Source organism: Narcine bancroftii, chromosome 3 (genome assembly GCF_036971445.1).
Source record: "Narcine bancroftii isolate sNarBan1 chromosome 3, sNarBan1.hap1, whole genome shotgun sequence".
Classification (NCBI taxonomy): Eukaryota; Metazoa; Chordata; class Chondrichthyes; order Torpediniformes; family Narcinidae; genus Narcine; species Narcine bancroftii.
The window spans coordinates 224,769,309-224,788,925 of record NC_091471.1 but is presented as its reverse complement, the minus strand read 5'-3'; the positions used below and the strand labels follow the sequence as shown (position 1 = coordinate 224,788,925).

Sequence of the window (19,617 nt, the reverse complement as noted above, 5' to 3'; positions counted from 1 at the left end):
CCACCGAAGTATCAGTAGAACTCATGCCACTTTCATAAAGTTAGGAAAATTTCATAGAGTCATCGAGGCAGGCCCTTCTACCCAACTAGCCCACACCGACCAAAATGTCCCACCTGCCTGCATTTGGTCCTTATCCCTCTAAACCTATTTAAACATATTCATGTATCCGTCCAAATGTTTCTTAAACATTGCAGTAGTACCTGCCTCAACCATCTCCTCCTCATTCCTTGCACCCTCCACTTAAAAAAGTTAACCTTCCGGTTCCAATTAAATCTCTCCCCACTCACCTTAAATCTATGTCATCCTGCTTCACCATCCCATTTATCTTCCCTTATCGCGAGAAGGGCTATATTAATAAGATGGAAAGATGCTCTCCCTCCTAATCACACCCAGCAGTTTTCTGATATGATGGCATCTTTGTCTTTGGAGAAATTTAGATGCTCCACTACTGAAATTAATCTTAATTTTGTTTGTTTTTTCTTAATTATTTTCAAAATTTGTAAGATTAGTTAACTTCAGGTTTTTTTGACCCCTTTGATTACTTTCCTTTTTATTATCAGGGAGTGGACTGTTTCTGTTTAGCCAGTAGCCTCTGAAGGGACGGGGTTGTGTTATTTTCCTTTACTTCTTCTCAATGTAGCGTAGGTCTCAACACAAGTTTTATTATTATGTGATTTGTTAATATTTTATTATCATGTACCTATATTACATTTACTTGATGAAAATATTGAAATATTGAAAAGAAATCTGTCATCAGGATACTGATTCCTCTACTCTGGGCAAAAGACTGCATTCTCCTGATCTATTCTTTTCATGACTTTGTACACCTCTGCGAGATCTCTCCTTCTCTTCCTGCACTACTAGAAATAAAGCCATACCCTGCTCAAATTCTCCTGGCAACATCCTTGCACCCTCTCCAGCTTGACAACACCTTTCCTATAGCATAGCGAACACAATCGATCCTCACTAACATTGTATACAACGGCCACACGACCTCATGAATACTCATTTCTCTAATTGATGAAGGCCAATGTACTGAAAGCCTTTTTGAGCACCTTATCTATTGTTTACCTGTACTCCAAGATTCCTCTGCTCTACCACACTCCCCAGATCTTCACCATTCACTGCATGGGTCATACCCATATTAGACCACTCAAAATGCAGCACGTTGTAACGACTGCAGCTGCAGCGCTACTGAGTCAAGAGATGTCCACACACTGTGAGGGTGCCCCAAAGAACGACTTGATTGGTTTGAATTCATCGTGTCTCCGCGCTGGCCCGCCCACTTCCCGTGACGTACCCGCTGGCTTCTGGAAGTGATGTCATTGCGTCGCAGTGTCACTCCTCAGCCAGCGGGCAACTATGCAGAGGTAGAGTGCCACATGTGGCACTAGGCGTGGGATCTTCCTCGGCAGTGAAGGGGAATGTGTGCCATCTTGGACTGGCCACGGGTTGTGGCGATTTGGCCCCTTTACTCATGCCCGCTACACCATCACATTTCTCTGCATTATATTCCATCAACCATTCCTCTACTAATCAATCAAGATTCTCTGTGAAAACTTACCTTTAACTATGGCTGACCAAGCAGAATTCTGTTCATTGAAGATGATAAAGAAAGCAGAATAAGAAATCAGAATGGACAGCCTGGATAAAAATTGTCCAGTTTGTCTGATCCAATTAAAGCTGACAGCACCTTCCCAATGAAAACACCTTCAATGTGGAAAACAACATATTCAACACTTTGTTGGTTTCTACTTCAAAAAAACTCCAGCAGAATAGAAGGGAGGGTCCATATTTCAAATTTCAGATTTATTGTCCGAGTACATACATGATATCACATACAACCCTGAGATTCTTTTTTCCTGTCGGCACAGCAGAATTCCCACTAATTGGTAATGCAAAAAAAACTACACAGCATATACAAGTAACAAACAAAGAACTGTAAACAGATAATGAATGTAAACAAACTGAGTGGATAAAAAGGAAAATCAATAAAGTGCACAAGTAAGTCTTTAAATGAGTCCCTGATTGAGTTTGTTGTGGAGGGGTCTGATGGTGGAGGGGCAGCAGCTGTTCCTGAACCTGGTGGTGTGAGTCTTGTGGCACCTATACCTCTTTCCTGATGGCTGCAATGAGAACAGAGCGTGTGCTCAGTGGTGAGGGTCTTTGATGATGGCTGCTGCCCTCCAATGGCAGTGCTCTTCCCTGTATATGTACTCAATACTGGGGAGGGTTTCGCCTGTGGTGTCCTGGGCTGTGTCCGCACCTTTTGTAGGATTTTATGCTCAGGGGCAGGAGTGGATGGTGGGGGACGTTGGGGCAGGGGCAGATGGTGGGGGACGTTGGGACGGGGGCAGCCATTGGGGAACATCGGGGCGGGGCAGCCGGCGGGGGACATCGGTGGCGGCTGGTGCAGGCTGTCACAGTGTGGCTGGCCACTCCTGCACTGGAGCCGCTCTCTGCAGCTCAAAACATGGCATAACACAATGGTGGTCTTCCCTACCCATAATTCCCCATGCAGCTGGAACTGTTGTGGGAAACAGAGTGGTTCCACCGGTGTGGGGGATTATGGATAGGGAAGTTGGCCATTGCCATGCCGCATATTTAGGATGGGTGGCGCTGCAGCAGCAGTTGCCCCACCTCCATCAGATCTAGAGGTGCTACTAGGCATCTCTGGATACAAATAGGCCCTTTCAGGTGGACCAGGCAATGCACCAAGCAGCCTTTTAGGGCAGCCACGTGAAAGGTAAGTCTCCAAGTTGAGATCCAATCCTGCGGCCAACCTCCAGGTGGAGGGTCCATCTGAAAGGGCCTTCAGAGAAAGCCTGTTTGTCACAATATCACAATCCTTCCACAGCAGTTGCAATATCACTGGCTCTCCACTCAGCTCTACACCACCTTGTTAACAGTAACTCATAGATACGGCTTCTCTTCATCGACTATAGCTCAGCCTTCAATAAAATTATTCTCTCAGTGCTGGTCAAGAAGCTACAAACTCTCAGCCTCTGTACTCCACGCTGCAACTGGATCCTTGACTTTCTCATTGGAAGATCTCAGTCAGTATGAATTGGAAACAACGTCTCCTCCTCAATGATTATCATGACAGGCGCACTCCAAGGATGCGTGCTTAACCCCCTACTCTATTCATTATACACCCATCGAGGACCCCTTCTACCCTTAAAACAGCATATTTCAGCTACTCCTGTTGGGGAAGAGATACAGGAGCATTAGAGCCAGCACCACCAGGCTGAGGAACATCTTATTCCACAGGCAGTGAGAATGCTGAACGACCAAAGGAATTGCTCACAATGACCATCCTAAACTTTCATATTCATGAAACAATACTTATCTGTTAATTTGTATAGGTGTCCTGTACATATGTCCTTGTCCTGCACATATATGGTTTGTTTGTATGTATGTTTGTTATGTCTGGTTGTGTGTCTGCATGTTTGACACCAAGGTCCAGAGAACGCTATTTCATCGGGTGGTGCTTGTGTAATCAGATGACAAATAAATTTGACTTGACATTTAACATCCCAGAAATTACTGCATTATTCTTCAGCACGGAGATCAATGTCCCCTTCCAAGCTTCATAGATGCCAAAGGTGATCTGTGGTTAGTAGAGGATTACTTAAGGTGGTATGTGAGTAGCAATGCTCAAAGAAATTCCCACTAAGTATTTTAAAATGTGTTTTTTAAATTTAAATTTAGACATACAGCACAGTAACAGGTCATTTCAGCCCACGAGTCCGTGCCACTCAATTAACCTACACCCCCAGTACAGTACCCCCAGAAACCAGAGCCCCTGGGCAAAACCCACGCAGATACAGGGAGAACGTACAAACTCCTTACTGACAGCTTGGGATTCGAACCTTGGTCCTGATCACTGGCACTGAAAAGGTGTTGCGCTAACCACTACGCCAGCTGTGCTGCCCTGAATGGTTGTTGTTTCAATCAAGAATGTATTGTGACCATCTGAATCTCTGTCCTCTCAGTCATGAAGGCTGGTAGTCCTCCTCCTTTATGTCAGGGTCCTACAGTTGAAAGTGTTGTACACAGCAGTGCCATGCAACCGCTTTCTGCGTCGTTTCACTGACACCTGGCCGCCTGTCATTTTTGCAGCCGGAAAGAGACGATGCACCATGTGTATTGGAGTGCAAGAGGTTGAAATCCCTCTTGGCCTACCTGAAGGGGCTGTTCATCGAGTTCTGGCTCCACCTTAGCCCCACGCTCCTGATTTATGGTCACCTGTTGTGGAGGTGGGGTCAGTTGCATGGGTTGTTCCTGGCCATTTACGGGTTGAGGCAATGAGTAGTCAAGGGCTCTGGGTGAGCAACTGCCTGCCCCTCTTTTGGAGTTGCATCCAGACCTATGTGTTCATAGTAACCAAAGGGATGGTGGGCATGTACCAGGAATGGTGCCTATCTCCCATCCCCCCCCCCCCCAGGGGATTGAGTGAATGGTAAATCGTAATAATAGGATTTTAATTTGAAAATGCAAATAGTATGTATCTGTGTAATAACTTTCAATTTTACAAAGGGGCAACATTGATTTTCTCTTATCGTGATTTTCTCATTTGTAAATAGTATGTTTAGATGTAGTTCTGTGGATAGTTTTGTTGTAGTACGAATAAACAAGTAGTTTAAAAAATCAGGCAGACTGGCAATCATATTATTTCTTGCACTTCTATTCTGGTGATTCCAATTAGTCTCTCTTCAGTTTCCCCTTTTAGAACCATGTAGTACTGTATCAAAAAGCTAATAAAACTAGCCTGTTTGAAGGCCAGTTTTACCATAGTTGCTGAATACCATTATTTAAACATGTCTGGAATTCATAAATTGAACAATTACACATGTAACACTTGACTGTTGATCACAGGTAATGTTTTGGTGTGGTAGCCAAGTATAGTAAAACCCCTGGTATCTATCACCAATGGAGATTGGTAGATGCCAGATAAGTGAATTTTCCAGTTGCTTGAGATTGGGTGCTATGTGGATTGGCAAACTAATGGCTTTGGTATTTTTTACTTTTTTTTTGCCGGTTCCATGAGGCTACTGGTTGCATGAATTCTGGTTAACAGGGCTTTTACAGTATTCTGTTGGTCTGGCTTGCAGTGAGTCTATCCCCTCGAAAAGAAGTCGATTTTTTAAAATACACCCTTGTGTAGCCCAATGCATCTTTCACATCCTTTGCTGAGTTGATTAGATTCTCTTGTTGTAGCACAACTTTTCCTATAACATTTAGAAATTGGAACATTTCTTTCTCAGAGGCATGCAACTTTTCTCATTTTCTAAAAAAGCCCCAAATGACTTTGCTGGACATTTCAGTTGAGCCCAATGTGTCATATTGATTCCTAGGCCACTGAGTTTGACATTCCAGTTGCCATTTGTTATTCCCAATGGAAACAATGCCAGAAGGGTAAATAAAGGGAGAGTGGTTATTGTCCCAAGCAGCATGTGATAAGTTAACAGAGCTTATCCAATTTACTTGAGAACTGACAAAGTTATTGGTGACAGACAACTTTTTGGAAGTTATTACTTGGCAACAAGTTGCTAAAAAAGTGCATCTTGCAATCTCTGCTCCAAGAAACGCAACTGCTGTGTGGAAGTAACCCAAGGGCAAACTTAAAGCAAAAGTATGTAACCGATTACAAAAAAATTAATAGAGTACATTCGAATGACTATCACCTGAACTATTTGGCTGATAAAGAGCTTGGAGCACTTTAAAATTTAAATGTGCTGTTTCAGGACCCATCTTCAATTTTCCTTTGAACATGGTGTTTAAGCTTTATTTCACAGACTATCCTATGGTGCAGCGGTTAGCACAATGCCTTTATAGCGCCAATAATCAGGACCGGGATTCGCATCCCGCGCTGTCTGTAAGGAGTATGTACATTCTTCCCATGTCTGCGTGGGTTCTCCATAGGCTCCAATTTCCTCCCACCATTCCCAACTTACCGGGGATGTAGGTTAATTGGGTGTAAATTGGGCGGCACAAAATTGTGGGCCAAAATGGCCTCTTACCGTGATGTATGTCTAAATTTAAAAAAATGAATGTCCTGTATAAAGATTATGATTAATGCTTTCATGCATTAGGCCGAGAGTCCTTATTAATATATGTTGTTATAAGCATCTTGTATCCTTTACTCTTGTGTAATGGATGGTCTATATCTTTTACCATTTAATTTAAAAACCTATGACAGGTCCTTTCCTCATATAGTTGTGATTTTACATATTTATTCTAAAGGCCTTAAAATATTCTTTTAAAATGCAATTTCCTTTAACCTCCCTTGAGGATTTATAACATTGAAATAATGCTTATGCTAATTTAGGGAAAGTGAAATGCAAATTATCTGGTGGTACACTACACAATAGCTATGTAACCAAATTAGTGCATCCAACTTTATCTTTATCTCACTTGCTGTTGGCGTCTGGTGTTTTTGAACAGACGCTCCACTTACAAAGGGACTAACCATTCCAATTTAAAGATTGAGTGATTACCTTTTCCTTTAGCTGCATCTTTTGAGGACACAAGCTACTGAATATTTAAGTATAGAGTTTGACAGTAGGAAACACTGTCTCATTAAAGGAGCTAGTTTTTTTTTTACCAACCTTGTTTAGCTTGCTGACCCAAATTGAGAACAAGTAAAACAGATGCCCCACCTTGATACCCCATTCGGCAAGGACCAGTGATTCGAGATCACCAGAAGCTCCAGGTTTTAGTTGCTTAAAAAAACCCAGCTTGAGCCCATCAGCGAATTGTGTTGGCATATGGTATAGGTTTATGATTAATCTTGCACATAATTAGCAATGTGGATGATCATCCTTTAACAAACACCCTTTAAAAAAAGCTGTGAACGTGCAGTTGCATCGACGAGTTTTCTGATGCAGACTCATTTGATTTTGTGTTGAATCGAAAGCTCAAATTTTGTATGTCCCTGTTGCTCTTAATGAATACAGTTACATATACCTTTACCGTATCTTATTTCTATTCAGCTTTACCGTGACAAGTATTTTGATCTTTCTCACCTACCTCCTTATAATCTTTGCTCAATGGCCTATATAATTTGTGAGGAAATACTGGTGCTGGATGCCACTTATTTGGAAAGAATACATCTGTATTTGTTTGAAAATTTAGTTATCACAGTACATTTCCCCATATCTCACTATGTCATGTTGTGCCAGTGGCCCTAAGGTTCTTGTTGGCTTTGTCATAGTTTGCTTTTTGTCTCCTTTGCAGACACTTTTGTTTCCGTTTGACATCTTTAACATCTCTTTTCTTGTTTGGGTCTCCAGAGTAGGGAAATGTGGTGCGTGGTCTACATCCCATCAGGAGCTCAGCGGGTGATGCGCCATGCTCAAGAGACGAATCTCTATAACTCAATAGAGCTAGCTATGGATCTGAGTCACTGTCTAGTGCTTTCTGGAGCAAATGTTTAACTCTGTGAACTCCTTTCTCTGCTTCACTGTTTGACTGTGGGTGCCGAGAACATGAAGTCACATGTCAAAAATCATACTCTTCTCCAAAGTTCTGGAATTCTCTACAGCTGTAGCATGGCCCGTTGTCATTGTAGACAATTTGATGAATTCTGGATCTTGCAAAGATCAATTTCATATATTTGATCACACACGCAGCGGATAGGTTAAGAGGTAATGCCATCTCCGGAGAGTTTGATAGATAGTCAATGACCAGTAAATAACCATGGAACAGACCAGTCCCATCGCTCTGCCATGGTCCTGCTAGTACATCATGGGTGTGGAACACTTCCAGAGCTGAGGAAATTCCTAAAGAGATCCTCAGACAGAAGTATCAGCCAAATGGTGAATGAAATGTACAGAATTTTTGTGCTATCATCATGCAGTTTTATTTGCCAGAAGCCCTGGGATGCATCCAATTTAGTGTAAAATTTACACTGGCTATCTCACTTGTAATTTCATCCATGGTCAGAATCTGATTATGTTCTGTCTTTATATTAGCATCCAAGTCTTTTGGGTCCATGGACATGCGAGGGTCACTGTTCTTCTTGACACACACACACCATTGAATTTGCCCATTCTGTGGGCTCCTCCACTTTCTTTATGACCTCTAGTGCCATCATTAGGTCAATTTCCTCCTTGAGCTTTTCTTTTAGTGGTGCTGGAACCCTCCTCAGGGCATGCACTATTGGCTGTGTGACCCAGTTTAACTGTATCTTATAGGTGAATAGTTTTAAAAACCCCTTGAAAATTTCTGGAAATTGATCCAATATTTCCTCTCTACTATTCTCTGCATTGTCGCTGCTAATATGGTACACCCTCTTGATTACCCACCTGCTTTGTCACTAAGCAGTGATTCATGTCCATCTGGGACTTCTGCAAACCTGGGGTGGTACTCTTTATTTTCACTTGAGTTCACATGCACCTTTTGTGTTGATGCTCCATCCATTGTAGGCTTTGAGCTGTACAGGATTTGCATGGATGTATGGCTTTATATTCATTGCACTGATGTCCTGCTCACAGATCAAATTGGCCCTTGTCCCTGTGTCCAGCTTGAAAGGAATTTTGCTCCATTTGTGTGCAATGACACAGTCCACTTACCCAGCTGAACCCTGTTTATGCTTGGCTGTTCAGTTTATATTGGTTTATAATCTTCCTACACTACCATACCAACAAAAACATATCACTGAGGGCAGTTTCTTCTACAGAGTGTACAATGTGCACACTTTCACTTCTGTTTTGTTACCCTTTGGAAAAAATATTGCTTTGCATAGTAATTCTGCCCTTTGCACTTATTACAGAGTTTTCCAATAGGCTCTCCCTGCAGCTGCGTGTGTGAGCGAAACACATACCTCTTGAGCTTTTCATTTTTCTTTGGTGAAGAATCAGTGTTCAGCAAACATTTCAACAACCTTGTTGAACTTGTCCTGGTCAGCTGCCTTGGCAAAAACCAATGTATTGAAAACCTCTAGTACTTGAGGTTCCACTACAGTAAGTAGCGGTGCAATCGTCTGTGCATCAGATTTGCTATTGAGTCCAAAGGCTTGCAGGTGCAGCATAAATCATTGTTTGAACAACCTCCACTTGTGGTCAACATTTCCAGTCCAATTTAGAGCATCAGTAGTCTTTACACTCACCATTTCTCTGCTGATATTGACTGATTCTCACTCCTGCTGCCATGCAAAGTTTATTTTATTGTAATTAAGAAACTTGGGTTCTTTTAAAACAACTCTATTTTATTAGATAAAGTACACAAGACTGAGTAGAGGCATTTCTCTTGAATCCAAACAAGCTGCCACCAACTAATTTCTGACCTCCCTCTAGTGGTCAGGAGGATCACTAGCACTCTATTATTACAGCTTTAAGAGACAAAAGGCCATGGATGTTCGAGACAAAACCAAAGATTATTTTTATTAAAGATCATAACTATATTGTTCATAACTAATCCTTGCTAATCTTTGTGAAGGAGGTCGAGAGGAATGAAGCATAGCTGCAGTAGTGAGATTTGATGTGGTCAGAGAGCCGGAGAGGAATTGCATGTGCAGCAGGGGAGCAGTGTGAGAGAGCTTCACAAAATTCCATGAGTAGCTGGCTATTTTTAAACATTAGTCATGACCCAGCATGAATTGTTAATGTAGTGGAGAACACAATGCTATCACAGTGCCAGGAATCCAGGTCTGAATCCAGTGCAGTCTGTGAGGAATTTGTTCGCTCGACCCATGTCTGCATGGGTTTTCCCCAGGTGCTCCAGTTCCCTCCCACATCTCAAAGACATATGGGGTTAGTAGGTTAATTGGTCACAAAGTGGGGGGGGGGGTTATTTTGGTGGCATTACTGTATTATTTTTCTATATTCAATAAATAAGAACTGTGTCTCTGAACCTAACCCGCGTTACCTTCTCAATAAACAAGTGACCAAAGGCAATTGGGTTTTGTGCCACTTGACTGCTGGGTCAGTCAGGAGCAAAGGTTGGGGATTTAAAGGAGTTCTATTCCTTTAGAAGATGACTGCAGAGGCACTGCTGAGAAGTAATAGATCTTGTGATTTCAGCCTGACAATGTTTGCTCGTCTCTAGTAAGAACAAAAAAGTTTCTTCCAGATCAATGTCCTCTGAATTTTGTTTCATCTACAAGTTTTCCAAACTAAAAAATATTATTTCTTCTAGTTACTGGTGGATTGTTGTTTAATCTTTCTGACAATAACCATTGTTTGCTGAGCCAATAAGAAAACTGCAAGTTATTCACTTCGTAGCATCAAACAATATGAAGTTATTTAACAGTAAGCTTCATGACCGAATGTGTATCACTGATGCTGTTTTGTTTTCAGGCAGCAATTTCTACAGGGGGGAAAACATTGCAAATTAATTTTGAATTATCCTCGTATTCTGTGTGATGTAAATGTTAAGGTCTCTCAATAGGAAAAAGAGCCAATGTTATTCTTCGAAGTATTTATTTTGTTCGGAGATATCAAATTATCTTGTTGGCTGAAGAATGGTGTTAGCACAATGCTAAAGCTGACAAATAACTCTATTCTAGCATGAAGAATTCCTAAATATTTTTTATATTTAAAAAACAATTAGACATAAAGCATGGTAACAGGCCCTTTTGGCCCTTGGGCCTGTGCTGCCCAGTTGCACCCAATTGACCTACAACCCCTGGAACGTTTTGAAGGGTGGGAGGAAATTGGAGCTTCCAAAGAAAACCCACAAACACAGGGTGAACATACAAACTCCTTACAGTGAGCGAGTGAATTAGAACTCCGCCGCCGATCGTTGACGCTGTAACTGTGTTGCGCTAACCGCTACGTTAACCGCACCGCTCATGGCATGTCATCGTCCAACTGTCTCTTGATTTCCATCTATTATAACTCCAACACTGCTGCTATCCATGTCAATCACATGGATTAGTAATGAAATCGCTTGCTGGGGGGATACATTCAGGATTCTGGCTCTTTCAAGTCTTATGTTAGTGGCACTCAATGGAAAAACATGTTCTCATTATTATATTCCCCCTGTTGACTCAAAACCAACAAAAAAAAGAACTATTCACATCTCTGATTACCGTTAAAAAAAATCAAATTACCCCTATTTAAAATTTATTTTTAAATTATCAAATGTTTTGTTTTCCTTTGGTTGCAGCGATCACACCAAGGTGCATTTTTATTGCACAGGAATATATACAGATCTTGTAATGTCATTGTCTAAGTTCACCTAGTAACATAAGAGTTAAATTACATACTGATGATTTTAAAAACACTGTACATTAATCATAAAATTAAAGTTTCAGGACGGCTGCTAAATTATTGGTGAGCTTCACCTCCTCCCTCCAATAAATAAATCTTGTCGCTTTGTTGGATCTTCATTCTGTTCCAATATTGTTGGAAAATTTGAAAAATGTGCCCAGTTATTTTCAAGGAATTGATTGGAATTAAGAATGGAACATTTTGGTCGTATTTTTAAGCTAATTGGACAAATGCTAAATTTACAAATCATTGCTTGATTATTGAGGTTTTGATTTCAGTCGGTCATATCAGAGGAATGCCAAAATACTTGGGCTGCTCGTATAAGAAACCCTCTACAAGCACAAAATGCAACCTCAATTGAGCAACTCCGAGGAAGGCAAGCGAAAAAAAGACTGACGTGGCTCGTGGCCCTATTACTACACGATTGATCTATCGTGGCTTTTCCGCCGTGAGCTCAGTTTGGGATTAAAAAAAAAGGCTGGGGATATTGTCAGATTGGACAAATGCCCTGCTTCTGACAAGGCAGAGTTTCTATATATTGCTAAAAAAAATAAGAGACTTGCCCTGCGTGAATTTCATGCACTAAATAGGGGAGAGGAAACTTGCTTTGCCAATGGGCAACTTGATGGTGGAGAGAATCACACGTCGCTCTTCAGATATAAACTTAGAAATGAAGATTTTTCTTTTGAGGTAAAGAAGTAACTGATTTAGACAGTTGGCTTCTAAATCCCATTTCTTCTGCTTAAAGTGAGGTGATGAATGGAAGACTATAACTCTTGTAAAGTGCTCAACCAAGATTGACAAATTGCTCAGCTAGATGTTATTAAGAAGAATTTTGTGTAAAGAAATAAGTAGAACATTTTGCCATTATTTTGAAACAACAGGCTCTTGATTGAGGGATTGAAATATCAGGTGTCAGATCACCTGTAGCATAACAAATGTGCAAGTGTCACTGTTATTTATAGACATAAATGCTCAGCTTGAATTGTGGAGGGGTTGAGGTTTTAAAAGAAAGCATACAAAGTACTAAGATAAGGCAATTAAGTTGCTTAAAATTTGATTTAATGTTTCATATCAATGACATTTTGTTTGTCAGTAAATGCAGTTTGCACCTGAAATTAACATTTACAATATTTTGTATTTTTACTTCCTATGCACCTGTAATACTGTAAATAAATAGAACTTTCATTAAGGGTTGGCTTGATGCTGGTTCTAAAACAGGGGGCTAACAAAGGAATAAACTAGAGACTGACACACCACTGCCATCACTAGGGAGGGTGTGCAGACCACACGGATGACACCATCAGAGGGGGTGACACCAAAATGACTGTCTAAAAATTTTTGTGCAGGGTTTTAGCAGAAATTTTTGATTTGTTATAAAAATGTCCCTGAAGTTAGAAATAACAACAAAAGCATTTTTCGTAAATCCATCTTACAGGTATCAATATACCTACAAGGGTAAAACTCTATGCTAATTTATTTTTGAACCTTCTGGTCAGAGCTGTCATAAACCAGGGGTCGCTAGTTTGTTGCTCGCTGGGGCTTTATTTATACGAGGGGCGCTGTACAAAGTTAAAGGATTTCATGTATGTTACATTCTAAATGTAGTATTATGTGACAATAATGCAACCTTTACCTTTATTACCCAATTATAATGATCCTTCGATCACATGGTTTATATTGCACGCGCTACAAGCACGCACTGTTGTTTTTGTTGCTGCTGGGCGTATGATATTGCAACTTAAAGGTGTAATTTTAATTTTGCTTGTTGTGTATCTATTATTCCCATTGCATTCAGTGATATATGGGAATTATGATTTACGAGTATCATTAGTATAAAGAACATTTCTAAGGATTTTGCATGGTCTGATACGAGAGGAGATCCATGGCATGGGGCGGGGGCAGGGGAGGTGGTTTGACACCATGAGTTACTGCACTAGGTGACACCAACCCTAGTGACACCACTGTGGAACACTATAGAACATTTCTGGATCAACTAGTAAATTTCAGCAATATCAAGTTAATTTGACTGAACAAGGAAATATCTTGCAACAGTTTTGGAATGATCAATATATTTAACAAATTTGTATCAAATGTCTCAGATTTCTTTGTGATTAATACTTGCAATAACATAAATGCAAGGCAATTTGATAATCGAACATAGTTAATTTCCACATTTTATTGTTTAAAATGCATGACCAAATGTAATGTTTTAAATGTTTGATAGATATTAGAACTTTAACTAAATTAATAATTTTCATTGCCGTATTTCACTGATGCACACATTGAAATTCTTTTTGATTCATCATACGATGAATTATTCTTTACAAATAAAACATTTACTTTTTGTTATCTACAAATCAGGATCAAAAATTCATCAAATCATATTTACTGACAATGTGTGGTGCATTCAGTGGTATCTGAGAAAAAAACCCTGCAAGCAAGATCACATTTAACATTTGTACTTCTTGTTTGAAGATGTTCTCCCTTACATGTTTGATTGTATGCTTATATAATACTTAAGCATGCCAACCAAACTGAAGATTAATCTTTCAAAATATTTCATTTGAAAAATAAATGTTTGGTGAAATATTTCATTAAACTCTTGGCAGTCGATAAATTGTTCAATTCAATTTAGCCCATTTATATTTTGTGCCAATTTGTAAATTTCCCTTTTTCTTGGGCATATTGGATAGGCGTTAGGTTTGGTGCAGAAATACTACTTACACTAAAACAAAAGATTGTTTCTGCTATTACTTAGCATTATACCTTGCAGACTTAAGTTACATTTTGCTGAGGAACATTGAAATACTTTCCATTGAACTCTTTGTTCTTTGCCAATGGTGTTAGCAAAGACGTGACACTGCTATTCGAATATTGCGCAAATGATGTCGGATGTCAAATGATTTGCATTCCCTCAAAGCAACAGTCAGTCAAAAGCATTTATTGAACAGATATTTTCTGTTTGCTATTTCCTTTCAATCCCCAACAAATCCAAAATGAAGATTTTTTAATGTGTGCTGATCCTTATGCCTCAGTTAATTGAATTTCAGTGCCTCGGTATTTGTAAAATGACAAAAAACAAACATTGAACATTGATTACATTTCCAGCATCTCCTGTTATCTATTTGAGTAAAACCTCAAAGATGTTCCAAATCTTATAGGCACTGATTGAAAACCCACATAGTGGAGGGAAACTCAAAATTCGAACTCATGATGAACTTTATTTGGTGCAAGTCCAGGCTGTTGGTTGGTAACATTTTTATGAGCTAATAAATAATTGTGACCTCAAAATATTCTATGATGATATTTAGAGATCTTCTTTAAAGCTATTTCTCTTAAAAAAAACCAGAGAAGCAGAATGCGCAGTTTTTAAGCACGTGCACTTGTAGACTGCACTGATTCTGGGTGCGCCATGATTTTGCAGGATACAAAGTGCTTAATATTTACAGTATATTTCATTTTCAGTGATTCGGAAGCACTGGAGGCTGAAACTGTTACTAAACCTCAGTGCAACTGTTATCACTTTTTTTTCACTTGTGGGTGAATGTAAAATATATGCATATTTATGTCCTGGTTCAATTTTATACATTGCAGCTAAATTACAACTCAAACTAAGCTCTTGCAATGGATCTGCCAAGAAGTTTACAAACAGAATTTCCTTCCACTGGTTTTATTACATTTATATTTTTATTGTTATATAGATTTCTCTTGTTGATTTGAGCACTTCAACTAAAAAAAAAAGAAAAAGATCAGACAGAAATTATTCACGTAACTATAACAGCATCAATTGAATAATTAAAAAAAAATATGCCCTCCAAATTAAAGGAATTTGAACAAAATATGCACTTAGTAATTTGTAAATTTATGACATTTATATAAAACCTAGCAAGTGAATTACTTTTGTATTTCCCAATTGTTATTTATCTATAAAATTTGTTTTCTACATGACTTTTACATTCAAATATTTTGATGGTTTGATGATGACGGGATTATCATTTTTGCTTAAAATCATGTAGAGCAATATTATAAATTAAATTTTGGTACCTGCTGCATATATTTTTAAATAAATAAATTATTACTCAAGAATGTTTGAAGGGAAGTTTGATAGTTAAAATAACACCTTGTGTCTTACTATACAGTCAATCTAGGATAAATTTACTTTAAGTTTCCTGGACAGCCATTATGCAGTACCATTCCAAGTGTGATATGTACAGATAATTGATATCTTATTTTAAATCTTTTTGATCTGTTAATATGTTAATTTGACATTACAAAGAATTATAACAAGGCATATATTTTGTCCACAAAGACTTAAAACAAATTTTTATCATGTCCAAATTCTGAATTTGCACGGTGCACCTCAGTGCCATCCAGTAATGTGGCAAGCAAATGAGCTTCAAGTTTACTTACATACAGGTTAAGAAGAAAATTACACTTAGATCTTTTTAAGCAAATTCTGAAGACAAATTTCTTCTGATAATACAGGTCTGCTAAACAAGAAACTGATCATTTATTTCCAAATGGCTGCAAAGCCAAGTGTGCACAAATCTTTGGCGACATGTAGACGGTTCTCCCTTCGGGGGGGGGGGGGGGGGGTGGGGGGGGGACACACTCTGGAAAATAGTGTAATTCCTCAATTAAAACCACCGATAGGGAATCTGACTTGACAGATCCTGAAAGTCCTCATTTTTAATAAACTCTTCTTATAACAATCAGCCAAATTTAAAAAAATCAAATAAAATGTATTTTGCAATGTTCCAAAAAACAGTCCTTACAATCTTACCGTTACTGCAAATAATAATGAGCAATAGATTAAGCAAGATCTGCTTTTGGCAACATCATAAATTTTGAATGTAAACCAAAGGAAATACTCATGTCCCATGTGATTCTGATAAGCAGCTCAAAAACATAATTAGACCAGGACTATTCACTGACGCTCTTCCCATTTCGCGCACTTGCTTGCCCACCAAATGTGAAATGTTCGCATGTTCTCTCAAATGTGATGGTTGTTGAACTTATTTTTAGTGTCATTTGATAAGCCTCCCTGCTTGCAGAGAGACATCCCACTGACCCAGCCACTGGTCATTGTCTATACCAGTTCACATCAAAGCAGGCGCGCTTTGTCAGGTTTCGACTCGAATATCCATTTTGCATTTCATGTACAGTATCGAAAGTGACTGCATCATTCGAGCTTTTTTCAGCTGCTGCCTTCTTCTCCCCCACAGTGTTTCCGCTCACACTGACATCATTTGGGATTGTCGCTTTGACAAAGCGGTCGGGGAAAACAAGAATCATTCAATATATTTTTCCTCAACAATTTGGAAAAAGGGCTGCTAAAGGAAAACATGACTTGATTGTTTGGCTACAAACAAGGGTACTTTTCCTCTTTCACACCTAACCAAATACATTTTTAAAAGATCTGAGCAAAGCTTAAGTAGCAATAGGTCATTCAATGTCAAAAAGCATAAAAAAGATGAGGAAAATCTTCACAGGCTGCTGCCTTTAATTATATTAATTAAACTTTGAGATTCTCATGCAAAGAGAGTTGCTTGCTTGTGACACTGCAACGTCCTTCGAGATTTGACGAATGAGAGAATACCAGCCTATACAACCTTGGGTTTCTAACAGGATTGCTTTATTTTCTCTCATTTATTTGTTTAATAGAAACAAGCAGATCAATGTGCTTGCTTCAGGATGATGGCAGGCTCTGCCCTACTGAATACAGTATTAGAGTGATAGCCAAGCATCAACCACCACATCAAGCTTCAGAACACCAGAGTCTCAGTTTTCGCAGAAGATCTTTGGTTACAGGCTGTGTTGCATGAAGATAACATCCTATTAATTTTCTTTCCCAGTACATAATGAATGAAAGGTGTTTTCAAAAACTAAAGGGCAAAGCCTAGCTGATTCCTGTACCTTGAGGCATCCTGTCTCTATTTTGTCATGCGTGTGCACTTTTCAGTGGAAAATGACAAGATTTTTAGTCAGACGGCTCCCGTAAGGCATTGTAAAGTGGTGAAGTTGGAAGGATCTTGTGATGTGACATCGCCGAAAGGCAATGAACTAATGCACCGGGTAGGTCTGGAGAGATTGCTGCTATGCCTGCGGCTAGCACGTTCTATTTTGACAATGCTCTCTGTCTATAAAATTTGATTTTCCGAAACAGCACATTATGGACAAACTACATTCAGACTGGAAAGAAAAAAATATCAAAGTGACTTCAATTGCCAAAGATCAATGGCTTTTTATAGGGGAGTAGAAATAGGTGCTAATGCTCTCTTTCTCTTGAGTTCCAAACAGATCACAAGCTGTTAAGTTTTTTTTGGTGACAACAGTCTTGGTCCAAGGGTCTTGCTGTAGTTCTGTGATGGGAGTTTTTTTAAAAAAAACCCTGCCAGAGAAGTTGCTGTTTTGTTTTTCCTCATCTTTTTTTTGAGGTGCCGGAGCTCACCAAAAACAGGGTCCCATGAGGTGCCCGGAGTGGCGCTCCAGTGAGCACCGGCAGCGCTGCACCCCTGATTTGAAGTCGAAAATGCTTCGCCATTAGTATGCAATGGAGGAAATTAAGTAACTTTAGCTTCACAATGTTTACTGTGCTTAGGTCCGGCTGAAGTTGATACAGCGACCCTGCAAAGCAAAGGAAAAATAAAGTAAATAGTAGAAGGAAACAAATTTTGGTGAATAAGTAGTTCAGCAGCTGTTAGTAAATGATGTAAGTGAGAATTGTTACCAACTATTTAATTGTTTGCACTTTAATATCCTTTAAATATGGTCACAATTACACTGAGTAATTCAGCCATTCACGTACAATAGGCTAATGAATATACATTGAACTGGAGTCTCCACATATTAAAAATGAGAGCATCATATCTTAGATCATTCTATCACACTAGATGAGTGCTATAGCTCATAATATCATATTCTGCACCTCTATGCAATGTAGGTACATGCTGAGGGACGCACTGAGGCTTGGAACAGCCAACACAAGGACGCTGTAGGGAAGGACCATAGTCTAGAGTCCTCCCATTATCCGGTATTGAGGAGCTGAGACCGAGGGCAAATCCCTCAAACAACAAAGGGAGTAGAAGCGACGAGGTGCCTCAGTGGTGGTAATGGGGTAACAATCAAATTGAACAATGCATAGTGACAGAAGTGAAAATAAAGGTGGGAACAGATTCTGAACAGTTTTCCTTTTGTAAATAATTTATTGTGAATAAAGTCTATTTTTGGTTTAAAAAAAAGGAATTTAAGTGCACAAAATTGTACAAAATGAAGCTGGAGAACATAGCTTAGACAGCTGGATATTACAGGACATAATTTTCACTTATAGGATTCACTCCAGGCTTCAGATTCACTCCAGAATTGCTGGAAGTCTGACTCAAAGATCAAATGGCTAATCTCAGTTTAGATTTCCATGGAGATACACAGTGATAAAACTGAGCTGCAAACCAATAACCATTGGAAAGAATAAAAGTGCACATGTGGAAAAGCAAAGTCTACACAGAATAAACAGCTTAGAATTAGACGACTTGGCTTAACATCCTTTGGGAATTGATGTTTTGTTTTACCAACCTCCTCTCCTCTTTCCTCATTTATTAGCACAACCTCTTCAAATGTTTACCCTGCCTCTTCTCAAATGCATTTCAAGAATTCACCTTGACCCCTTCTTGTGAATACAAATTCCATGCTTTCACCATCCTAAAGATAAAAAAACTTCTGAATTTCTCTCTGATTACAAAGTGACTATCTTATATACAGTATATGGACTCCAGCATTGCCCACTTACAAGAGTTGGGACACTTTGGGATCGATCTTGATGTTCGCTTGCGCTAAACACAATGCAACCATGATTCAAAAATGATTTTAGTGTAAAAGCACTTCTATTAAAACATTTCATTATTTTAAATGGTGTTATTGGATTACACAAACTCCACTTTCAAAAGTAAAAACTTTTCATACTTTTTTGGGAATAACCTTGTGTTGTGTCCTCGCTGATGCCCAATGTCTTTTTTGTTAAATTTAGGCATCACATCCCAAAAACTGTTATCTATATTTAGTATGCTCTCTTTTTTTCAACTTTATCCTTCCAGAAATAAACTCTACGATGATATACTGACAGGACAAGTGGGTATGAAATGGATATGGACATGTAATCAACGTTACACTCTACAAGAATAAAGTTTAAAAAAATCTGCATTTTTTAACTTAAGATTCATTGTTAAATATACTTGATTTTAATTTTATCAAGGCTTGTATCTGAATTCTTGAACATTTTAAATAAGCAGTATCTTTTTGAAAAGTAATATGAACTGTTATTCTTGTGTAGATTTAACATGTATTGGAACCTATTTACTGTAAAATACCTGATTCTCAGGAGTATCAGCTGCTGAATGTATCG

At 39.1% G+C, this 19,617-nt stretch overlaps 1 long non-coding RNA gene across 1 annotated transcript in view; it reads left to right on the top strand.

Moving 5' to 3' along the window:
• The window catches only part of LOC138758182 (uncharacterized), a 104,099-nt gene extending 84,691 nt beyond the window's left edge, over window positions 1–19,408 (top strand). Inside the window, exon 3 of the long non-coding RNA XR_011354197.1 lies at window positions 19,310–19,408. This is a non-coding gene — a long non-coding RNA (uncharacterized lncRNA). The remainder of the gene's footprint in view (window positions 1–19,309) is intronic.
• The last annotated feature ends 209 nt before the right edge of the window (window positions 19,409–19,617 follow it).